This window comes from Medicago sativa, chromosome 4 (genome assembly GCF_051527215.1).
Source record: "Medicago sativa cultivar Bolivia chromosome 4, Bolivia_mono, whole genome shotgun sequence".
NCBI classification, from domain to species: Eukaryota; Viridiplantae; Streptophyta; class Magnoliopsida; order Fabales; family Fabaceae; genus Medicago; species Medicago sativa.
Genome location: NC_140752.1, coordinates 47,305,611 through 47,317,469, shown reverse-complemented (window position 1 = coordinate 47,317,469; position 11,859 = coordinate 47,305,611). Strand labels below are relative to the sequence as shown.

Here is an 11,859-nt window from a genome sequence, read left to right as displayed (position 1 = left end):
TTCCTAGGAAATCTAACGAGCATATCTACGACCTACATGGTTGATTTTAGAATTTTCAAAAACGGGCAAAATGGGGTTTAGGTTAAATTGCTTGTTTATTTACGGATTTTACTCGTTTTTGACCCTTTTTCTTTCACTAAAAAGGGCATAAACTGGCCTAGCCTTATCGAATCGAAGCATGTAATAGTTCCTAGGAAATCTAACGAGTATATCTACAACTTCCATGGTTGATTTTAGAAATTTGAAAAATGGCCAAAATGATGGTAAAGTGTATTTCCTTGTTAATTTACGGATTTTACTTGTTTTTGACCCTTTTTCTTTCACTAAAAAAGGCATAAAGTGGCCTAACCTTATCGAATCGAAGCATGTAATAGTTCCTAGGAAATCTAACGAGCATATCTACGACTTCCATGGTTGATTTTAGAAATTTGAAAAATGGCCAAAATGATGGTAAAGTGTATTTCCTTGTTAATTTACGGATTTTACTTGTTTTTGACCCTTTTTCTTTCACTAAAAAAGGCATAAAGTGGCCTAACCTTATCGAATCGAAGCATGTAATAGTTCCTAGGAAATCTAACGAGCATATCTACGACTTCCATGGTTGATTTTAGAAATTTGAAAAATGGCCAAAATGATGGTAAAGTGTATTTCCTTGTTAATTTACGGATTTTACTTGTTTTTGACCCTTTTTCTTTCATTAAAAAGGGCATAAAGTGGCCTAGCCATATCAAATCGAATCATGTAATAGTTCCTAGGAAATCTAACGAGCATATCTACGACTTCCATGGTTGATTTTAGAAATTTGAAAAACGGCCAACATGGTGGTAAAGTGAATTTCCTTGTTAATTTACGGATTTTACTCGATTTTGATCCTTTTTCTTTCACTAAGAAGGGCATAAAGTGGCATAGCCTTCTCGAATCGAACCATGTAATAGTTCCTAGGAAATCTAACGAGCATATCTACGACCTCCATGGTTGATTTTAGAATTTTCAAAAACGGGCAAAATGGGGTTTAGGTTAAATTCCTTGTTTATTTACGGATTTTACTCGTTTCTGACCCTTTTTCTTTCACTAAAAAGGGCATAAACTGGCCTAGCCTTATCGAATCAAAGCATGTAATAGTTCCTAGGAAATCTAACGAGCATATCTACGACTTCCAAGGTTGATTTTAGAAATTTCAAAAACGGCCAAAATGGTGGTAAAGTTAATTTCCTTGTTAATTTACGGATTTTACTTGTTTTTGACCCTTTTTCTTTCACTAAAAAGGGCATAAAGTGGCCTAGCCTTATCGAATCGAAGCATGTAATAGTTCCTAGAAAATCTAACGAGCATATCTACAACTTCCATGGTTGATTTTAGAAATTTGAAAAATGGCCAAAATGGTGGTAAAGTGTATTTCCTTGTTAATTTACGGATTTTACTTGTTTTTGACCCTTCTTCTTTCACTAAAAAGGGCATAAAGTGGCATAGCCTTATCGAATCGGAGCATGTAATAGTTCCTAGGAAATCTAACGTGCATATCTACGACTTCCATGGTTGATTTTAGAAATTTGAAAAATGTCCAAAATGATGGTAAAATGTATTTCCTTGTTAATTTACGGATTTTACTTGTTTTTGACCCTTTTTCTTTCACTAAAAAGGGCATAAAGTGGCCTAGCCATATCGAATCGAAGCATGTAATAGTTCCTAGGAAATCTAACGAGCATATCTACAACTTCCATGGTTGATTTTAGAAAATTGAAAAACGACCAAAATGGGGGTTAAATTAATTTCCTTGTTAATATACGGATTTTACTCGTTTTTGACCGTTTTTCTTTCACTAAAAAAGACATAAAGTGGCCTAGCCTTATCGAATCGAAGCATGTAATAGTTCCTAGGAAATCTAACGAGCATATCTATGACCTCCATGGTTGATTTTAGAATTTTCAAAAACGGCCAAAATGGGGGTTAGGTTAATTTCCTTGTTTATTTACGGATTTTACTCGTTTTTGACCCTTTTTCTTTCACTAAAAAGGGCATAAAGTGGCCTAGCCTTCTCGAATCGAAGCATGTAATAGTTTCTAGGAAATCTAACGAGCATATCTACAACTTCCATGGTCGATTTTAGAAATTTGAAAAATGGCCAAAATGGTGGTAAAGTGTATTTCCTTGTTAATTTACGGATTTTACTTGTTTTTGACCCTTTTTTCACTAAAAAGGGCATAAAGTGGCCTAGCCTTATCAAATCGGAGCATGTAATAGTTCCCAGGAAATCTAACGAGCATATCTACGACTTCCATGGTTGATTTTAGAAATTTGAAAAACGGCCAAAATGGTGGTAAAGTGAATTTCCTTGTTAATTTACGGATTTTACTCGATTTTGATCCTTTTTCTTTCACTAAGAAGGGCATAAAGTGGCCTAGCCTTCTCGAATCGAACCATGTAATAGCTCCTAGGAAATCTAACGAGCATATCTATGACCTCCATGGTTGATTTTAGAATTTTCAAAAACGGTCAAAATGGGGGTTAGGTTAATTTCCTTGTTTATTTACGGATTTTACTCGATTTTGTCCCTTTTTCTTTCACTAACAAAGACATAATGTGGCCTAGACTTATCGAATCGAAGCATGTAATAGTACCTAGGAAATCTAACGAGCATATCTACGACTTCCATGGTTGATTTTAGAAATTTGAAAAATGGCCAAAATGATGGTAAAGTGTATTTCCTTGTAAATTTACGGATTTTACTTGTTTTTGACCCTTTTTCTTTCACTAAAAAAGGCATAAAGTGGCCTAACCTTATCGAATCGAAGCATGTAATAGTTCCTAGGAAATCGAACGAGCATATCTACGACTTCCATGGTTGATTTTAGAAATTTGAAAAATGGCAAAAATGATGGTAAAGTGTATTTCCTTGTTAATTTACGGATTTTACTTGTTTTTGACCCTTTTTCTTTCATTAAAAAGGGCATAAAGTGGCCTAGCCATATCGAATCGAAGCATGTAATAGTTCCTAGGAAATCTAACGAGCATATCTACAGCTTCCATGGTTGATTTTAGAAATTTGAAAAACGGCCAAAATGGGTGTTCAATTAATTTCCTTGTTAATTTAGGGATTTTACTCGTTTTTGACCCTTTTTCTTTCACTAAAAAAGACATAAAGTGGCCTAGCCTTATCGAATCGAAGCATGTAATAGTTCCTAGGAAATCTAACGAGCATATCTATGACTTCCATGGTTGATTTTAGAAATTTCAAAAACGGCCAAAATGGTCGTAAAGTTAATTTCCTTGTTAATTTACGGATTTTACTTCTTTTTGACCCTTTTTTTTCACTAAAAAGGGCATAAAGTGGTCCAGCCTTATCGAATCGGAGCATATAATAGTTCCTAGGAAATCTAACGAGCCTATCTACGACTTCGATGGTTGATTTAAGAAATTTGAAAAACGGCCAAAATTGTGGTAAAGTGAATGTCCTTGTTAATTTATGGATTTTACTCGATTTTGATCCTTTTTCTTTCACTAAGAAGGGCATAAAGTGGCCTAGCCTTCTCGAATCGAACCATGTAATAGTTCCTAAGAAATCTAACGAGCATATCTATGACCTCCATGGTTGATTTTAGAATTTTCGAAAACGGCCAAAATGGGGGTTAGGTTAATTTCCTTGCTTATTTACGGATTTTACTCGTTTTTGATCCTTTTTCTTTCACTAAAAAGGGCATAAAGTGGCCTAGCCTTCTCGAAACGAAGCATGTAATAGTTTCTAGGAAATCTAACAAGCATATCTACCACTTCCATGGTTGATTTTATAAATTTGAAAAACGGCCAACATGGGGGTTATATTAATTTCCTTGTTAATTTACGGATTTTAATCGTTTTTGTCCCTTTTTCTTTCACTAAAAAAGACATAAAGTGGCCTAGCCTTATCGAATCGAAGCATGTAATAGTTCCTAGGAAATCTAACGAGCATATCTATGACTTCCATGGTTGATTTTAGAAATTTGAAACACGACCAAAATTGTGGTAAAGTTAATTTCCTTGTTAATTTACGGATTTTACTTCTTTTTGACCCTTTTTTTCACTAAAAAGGGCATAAAGTGGTCCAGCCTTATCGAATCGGAGCATGTAATAGTTCCTAGGAAATCTAACGAGCATATCTATGACTTCCATGGTTGATTTAAGAAATTTGAAAACGGCCAAAATTGTGGAAAAGTGAATTTCCTTGTTAATTTATGGATTTTACTCGATTTTGATCCTTTTTCTTTCACTAAGAAGGGCATAAAGTGGCCTAGCCTTCTCGAATCGAACCATGTAATAGCTCCTAGGAAATCTAACGAGCATATCTATGACCTCCATGGTTGATTTTAGAATTTTCAAAAACGGTCAAAATGGGGGTTAGGTTAATTTCCTTGTTTATTTACGGATTTTACTCGATTTTGTCCCTTTTTCTTTCCCTAACAAACACATAATGTGGCCTAGCCTTATCGAATCGAAGCATGTAATAGTTCCTAGGAAATCTAACGAGCATATCTACGACTTCCATGGTTGATTTTAGAAATTTGAAAAATGGCCAAAATGATGGTAAAGTGTATTTCCTTGTTAATTTACAGATTTTACTTGTTTTTGGCCCTTTTTCTTTCACTAAAAAAGGCATAAAGTGGCCTAACCTTATCGAATCGAAGCATGTAATAGTTCTTAGGAAATCTAACGAGCATATATATGACTTCCATGGTTGATTTTAGAAATTTCAAAAACGGCCAAAATGGTCGTAAAGTTAATTTCCTTGTTAATTTACGGATTTTACTTCTTTTTGACCCTTTTTTTCACTAAAAAGGGCATAAAGTGGTCCAGCCTTATCGAATCGGAGCATGTAATAGTTCCTAGGAAATCTAACGAGCATATCTATGACTTCCATGGTTGATTTAAGAAATTTGAAAACGGCCAAAATTGTGGTAAAGTGAATTTCCTTGTTAATTTATGGATTTTACTCGATTTTGATCCTTTTTCTTTCACTAAGAAGGGCATAAAGTGGCCTAGCCTTCTCGAATCGAACCATGTAATAGCTCCTAGGAAATCTAACGAGCATATCTATGACCTCCATGGTTGATTTTAGAATTTTCAAAAACGGTCAAAATGGGGGTTAGGTTAATTTCCTTGTTTATTTACGGATTTTACTCGATTTTGTCCCTTTTTCTTTCACTAACAAAGACATAATGTGGCCTAGCCTTATCGAATCGAAGCATGTAATAGTTCCTAGGAAATCTAACGAGCATATCTACGACTTCCATGGTTGATTTTAGAAATTTGAAAAATGGCCAAAATGATGGTAAAGTGTATTTCCTTGTTAATTTACGGATTTTACTTGTTTTTGACCCTTTTTCTTTCAATAAAAAGGGCATAAAGTGGCCTAGCCATATCGAATCGAAGCATGTAATAGTTCCTAGGAAATCTAACGAGCATATCTACAGCTTCCATGGTTGATTTTAGAAATTTGAAAAACGGCCAAAATGGGGGTTAAATTAATTTCCTTGTTAATATAGGGATTTTACTCGTTTTTGACCCTTTTTCTTTCACTAAAAAAGACATAAAGTGGCCTAGCCTTATCGAATCGAACACTAGTGCAAAAAACACTTATTAACTCAGACATTTTAAATGGGTTGCTATCCACTTGATTTAAAAAGAAGAAAAGTGGTAAGGTTTTTAGTCAGAAAGAATTTAAATGGGGTAACCAGATTTAAAAAGTACTTTAATTAAATTAAAATAAAACTAAAATGAGACGCACGATTGCTTTCTCTCTCAAGTTCTGAAACTCAACTCTTTAGCTTTCTCTCTCAAGTTCATCGCTCTCTCTCCCTCCCTCTCTCTTGCGACCACCGCATGTCTTCACCCATAATCATCAGATCCATCATTTCGAGACCTCCTCAGCTCGCGACCCTCCCTCTTTTTGAGATCCAGCCTTCAGCTTGCGACGAATTCCTATCCCTCAGTTTAGATTCATCAGCTGATTCCCATCGACGCTTCCTTTAATTTCCCGATTGAGGTATTATTCGCTAAAATTCAAATCTCTTTACCCTGATTCCTTTTCATGTTTTATTTTCCAGATTATTTGAAGAAGATTGGCATTTGATATGTGTTTGTGGTTTAATCGTTACTATTATTGTTGTTTAGATTGATCAGGGTTTTTTTTTGTTTTTTTTTATTTTTTTTTTGGTTTTACTTTTGTTAGGGTTTGGATCGAGATCTGCTTGTTGAGGGTTTGAAGTTTTGGAATTGGGTTTTCGAATGGGTTTTTTGCGGCAATTTGGTGTTCTGATGTTTGATGACTTTTGATATAGGCACACTTTTAGTGTAGAACTTTTTTGCTTAGTCATGTCCAATCGAGCTAGTTGGCTTGGCATATTACGCATGAGTTTTGTATTTAAAATTGTTTCAATCTACTTTTAAAATGCATTTACTTGTTTATCTATATTATTGGGGCTAGATTACTATTAGAGTGATCTGACTATTTAATTTAATTTAATTTATTTGTTCATATCTTTTGAACATCTATATTTCTATAGTAAGAGTAATTAAAGCAATTTGTCATTAACAGGGATGATGATAAGGGGCTTGCAATCATGTCACGCCATCGTTATCCTATAGAAAGTTGTCGAGTTTTTGAGCGAACAACTACAACAAAGCTGCAGACAGCCCTAACATTATCCAAGCAAGATGACAATGAACAATTTAAAGGTGTCAAAATGTTCGTCGAAGAGTAGAGAAACTGTTTAGTGGTGATGAAGATAATGGTCAGCATCAGAATTTGGGGAATGAATACAAGGATGATGATTTTGGGACGAGGTGGTGAGATTCATGCACCAATCAATATCAGTTTCCTCTGACCAGCAGCTAATCCCTCTATGCCGCTTGCTCCGCCGCTAGAATTTCAGTTGAAATCTCATTCATATGGTCTTCATTGCAGGTATCTTTATTTGATATGGATTTTCCTGCTTATATTCAAAGGGAATTCCCTCAACTTTTGATTTCTTTACAAAGTTGTTCTCGTAACATTGTAGGTCTTGTGGGTTTCACCCCCTTTTGGGCAAATATTTTCCTAATTTAATGATTTAATTTGGGGCTAAAATTGGAGGTCTTGTTGATTTATGATTTAATTTAATGATTAATGATATTTTTCTAACATTAATTTCTGATTTTTTTTTCTTATTAAGGTTTCTCAGCATCTCCCATAGCTACATTTGGTTTCTTTCTATAGTTTGGTTTTGGAAGTTCACTTCATTTGATTCTTTGCCTTTCATTAATTACTGATTTATATGATAGTAATTACTTTTTGTTATCATCAATGGACTTCTAAGTTAATGTCTAGGCAAGCTAAAGTGCTAAGCCTACTAGTAGTGATAGACATAAGCAATGAACCATATATGATATGGTTCCTGTTATTGTTGGATGACATTGAATTATTGTATTTTTGGCACATTGAGTTGAACCAATTGGCCCCTGTTATTCATGTTCCTGAGATCGTTTTATTATATAATTCTATGTGTATTTCCAATTTTTTGTCATCACGAACCTTACTAATTCTAATTTATATTTAGGTGGAAGACTTGTAATCACCAAATAGAGTTGTTATCTTTGGACTTGCAATGTTGAGGATGTGATAGTTCCTCTCTGCAAGGTTAGTTTGATTTTTTTTTATTAGTTTCTTTAGTATATAATAATATGAACAACTTCAATTTTATGAGTTGCTCACTAGTAGACAACACTTTTTAACACAGAAATTAAATAGGATTTTAGTTTATATTTTAATTCCTAGTTTTTTATATATTGTAAATGACATATGTTAACTACTTGCCTTTTATATGAAGTGGGTAAGGGGATGACTTCAAGATGGCATCCATTTGCCGCAAAGTCACAATGTTTTAGCCATGTTTGATAAATTTGAGAACTTGTCCTGCATTTTGAATTTCATGATTTTTTGAGGTAAGTGGCCCTGCTATAATGCTCAATATATGAATTCTCCTTTCTTATATGCTCTGTAGATTTGTTGTAATGGTTCCTTTTTTATTTGTGATTCCTTCATATTTTGTAGGCATTTTCTGCTATGTTTCATGGAATAGTTGGCAATTGGCATTGGCTTAGTTCTTGCTAGTAGATAAAAATAATAAGATTTGAGGTAATATCTATCTTAAATTAAGTTCTTTCTTGAATGATTTCGAATCTTCTAATATTGGTTGTAGAAAGACACAAAAGTCGCAAGTCCATTAGTCATAATATGAGTGAATCTTCTTACAGGCACATTGTTCATTCTCTAAAATCGTTAGACCTTTTGTTTTCATCGCTATGATACTCAAAATCTTCTTTTATAACTGCTTTTCTTTTCTATTTCCAACTCAAAGATTAAACAATTGCTTTGAAATATAAAATGATACTTATAGTCTCAAGTATTTCCAAAATTACACTAAAGCAATTTTGGGTATACAAAATTACAAATATTAGTCTGATGAGAATTACAAATATTAGTTAAAATAGTACTCTATCATGAGCCATGGCACCATACTTTATATTGAATGTGTGTCCGAGCATCTAACAAGTTACAGTGTCTCAGTCCGGCACGACCCCAACACTTTTGATTACATACACTTGCTTCTATTATCTTAAATTACATTATATTGAATGTTTGTTGTTTTGTCTATGAATTCTCTGGTATATTATTGTGGTCTATGGCTGTGGTTTTGTCTTCTTAGGTACTGCGGCGAAATGCTTAAATAGCTTGATTAATACACATGGTTCATGAGTTGCAGTAATTCGGTAAATACTTTGTGATAAAAGGGGAAGGGTATGCTGGCTGTTCTAAGAGGAGAGAATGCATAGTTAGCGTGTGGTGATCTAGGGATGTGATGCTGTACAATTGTATATTCTGCTTGTTTACTTATGTCTTTGTTGTACTTTGATAATACATGGTGGTTTTGAGACATAGAATGCATTTGGTTTATGCTAAAATCCTGGTGTATCTTGCATTTGGATTAGGTGGTTATGATATTGTAACTTTGGATTTGTTTGATACTGTAACAATGACAGGTCTGTAATGAAATTTGATCATATGATATTTCATATTAGCAGCTAAGTTTATGAAATTTTTGGTTATTATATTAAATTATGCACCATAATTGTGGTATAAAAAAAATAGAGTTTTTAAATGGGTTGAACATATTTAAATTATGTTTATTAAATCGGTTCAAAGAACAGACTTAAAATCTAGAATTTTGCATGCCATTAGTTCACTCTTTTTTAAGTTGTTTCATCCGATTTAAATTATAAGATTTTAGATGGGTTCAACCGATTTAAATTAAACGATTTTAAATCGGGTAAAGGGGGCTGACTTAAAAACAAATCCACTTTTTAAATCGGCCACCTATAAATCGGATGTTCACCCGATTTAAAAAGTCATATTCACCCGATTTAAAAAGTGTTTTCTGCACTAGTGGAAGCATGTAATAGTTCCTAGGAAATCTAATGAGCATATCTATGACCTCCATAGTTGATTTTAGAATTTTCAAAAACGGCCAAAATGGGGGTTAGGTTAATTTCCTTGTTTATTTACGGATATTACTCGTTTTTGACCCTTTTTCTTTCACTAAAAAGGGCATAAAGTGGCCTAGCCTTCTCGAATCGAAGCATGTAATAGTTTCTAGGAAATCAAACGAGCATATCTACAACTTCCATGGTTGATTTTATAAATTTGAAAAACGGCCAAAATGGGGGTTAAATTAATTTCCTTGTTAATTTACGGATTTTACTCGTTTTTGACCCTTTTTCTTTCACTAAAAAAGACATAAAGTGGCCTAGCCTTATCGAATCGAAGCATGTAATAGTTCCTAGGAAATCTAACGAGCATATCTATGACTTCCATGGTTGATTTTAGAAATTTCAAAAACGGCCAAAATGGTCGTAAAGTTAATTTCCTTGTTAATTTACGGATTTTACTTCTTTTTGACCCTTTTTTTCACTAAAAAGGGCATAAAGTGGTCCAGCCTTATCGAATCGGAGCATGTAATAGTTCCTAGGAAATCTAACGAGCATATCTACGACTTCCATGGTTGATTTAAGAAATTTGAAAAACGGCCAAAATTGTGGTAAAGTGAATTTCCTTGTTAATTTATGGATTTTACTCGATTTTGATCCTTTTTCTTTCACTAAGAAAGGCATAAAGTGGCCTAGCCTTCTCGAATCGAACCATGTAATAGCTCCTAGGAAATCTAACGAGCATATCTATGACCTCCATGGTTGATTTTAGAATTTTCAAAAACGGTCAAAATGGGGGTTAGGTTAATTTCCTTGTTTATTTACAGATTTTACTCGTTTTTGACCCTTTTTCTTTCAGTAAAAAGGGCATAAAGTGGCCTAGCCTTCTCGAAACGAAGCATGTAATAGTTTCTAGGAAATCTAACAAGCATATCTACAACTTCCATGGTTGATTTTATAAATTTGAAAAACGGCCAACATGGGGGTTAAATTAATTTCCTTGTTAATTTACGGATTTTACTCGTTTTTGTCCCTTTTTCTTTCACTAAAAAAGACATAAAGTGGCCTAGGCTTATCGAATCGAAGCATGTAATAGTTCCTAGGAAATCTAACGAGCATATCTATGACTTCCATGGTTGATTTTAGAAATTTGAAAAACGACCAAAATTGTGGTAAAGTTAATTTCCTTGTTAATTTACGGATTTTACTTCTTTTTGACCCTTTTTCTTTCACTAAAAATGGCGTAAAGTGGCATAGCCATATCGAATCGAAGCATGTTATAGTTTCTAGGAAATCTAACGAGCATATCTATGACTTCCATGGTTGATTTTAAAAATTTGAAAAACGACCAAAATTGTGGTAAAGTTAATTTCCTTGTTAATTTACGGATTTTACTTGTTTTTGACCCTTTTTCTTTCATTAAAAAGGGCATAAAGTGGCCTAGCCATATCGAATCGAAACATGTAATAGTTCCTAGGGAATCTAATGAGCATATCTACAGCTTCCATGGTTGATTTTAGAAATTTGAAAAACGGCCAAAAAGGGGGTTCAATTAATTTCCTTGTTAATTTAGGGATTTTACTCGTTTTTGACCCTTTTTCTTTCACTAAAAAAGACATAAAGTGGCCTAGCCTTATCGAATCGAAGCATGTAATAGTTCCTAGGAAATCTAACGAGCATATCTATGACTTCCATGGTTGATTTTAGAAATTTCAAAAACGGCCAAAATGGTCGTAAAGTTAATTTCCTTGTTAATTTACGGATTTTACTTCTTTTTGACCCTTTTTTTCACTAAAAAGGGCATAAAGTGGTCCAGCCTTATCGAATCGGAGCATGTAATAGTTCCTAGGAAATCTAACGAGCATATCTATGACTTCCATGGTTGATTTAAGAAATTTGAAAACGGCCAAAATTGTGGTAAAGTGAATTTCCTTGTTAATTTATGGATTTTACTCGATTTTGATCCTTTTTCTTTCACTAAGAAAGGCATAAAGTGGCCTAGCCTTCTCGAATCGAACCATGTAATAGCTCCTAGCAAATCTAACGAGCATATCTATGACCTCCATGGTTGATTTTAGAATTTTCAAAAACGGTCAAAATGGGGGTTAGGTTAATTTCCTTGTTTATTTACGGATTTTACTCGATTTTGTCCCTTTTTCTTTCACTAACAAAGACATAATGTGGCCTAGCCTTATCGAATCGAAGCATGTAATAGTTCCTAGGAAATCTAACGAGCATATCTACGACTTCCATGGTTGATTTTAGAAATTTGAAAAATGGCCAAAATGATGGTAACGTGTATTTCCTTGTTAATTTACAGATTTTACTTGTTTTTGACCATTTTTCTTTCACTAAAAAAGGCAT

At 33.8% G+C, this 11,859-nt stretch overlaps 1 long non-coding RNA gene across 3 annotated transcripts; it reads left to right on the top strand.

Annotated features, from left to right (window-relative positions):
* Nucleotides 1-5,774: 5,774 nt before the first annotated feature.
* LOC146929409 (uncharacterized) lies at nucleotides 5,775-9,089 on the top strand. Of its 3 annotated transcripts, none has more exons than XR_015006035.1 (6): nucleotides 5,775-6,016; nucleotides 6,569-6,937; nucleotides 7,569-7,648; nucleotides 7,839-7,953; nucleotides 8,063-8,146; nucleotides 8,718-9,089. It is a non-coding gene; the product is annotated as an uncharacterized LOC146929409 (long non-coding RNA). The 3 variants fall into 3 exon arrangements; XR_015006036.1 differs by having other exon boundaries at nucleotides 6,203-6,937; nucleotides 8,775-9,089; XR_015006034.1 differs by having other exon boundaries at nucleotides 6,203-6,937.
* The last annotated feature ends 2,770 nt before the right edge of the window (nucleotides 9,090-11,859 follow it).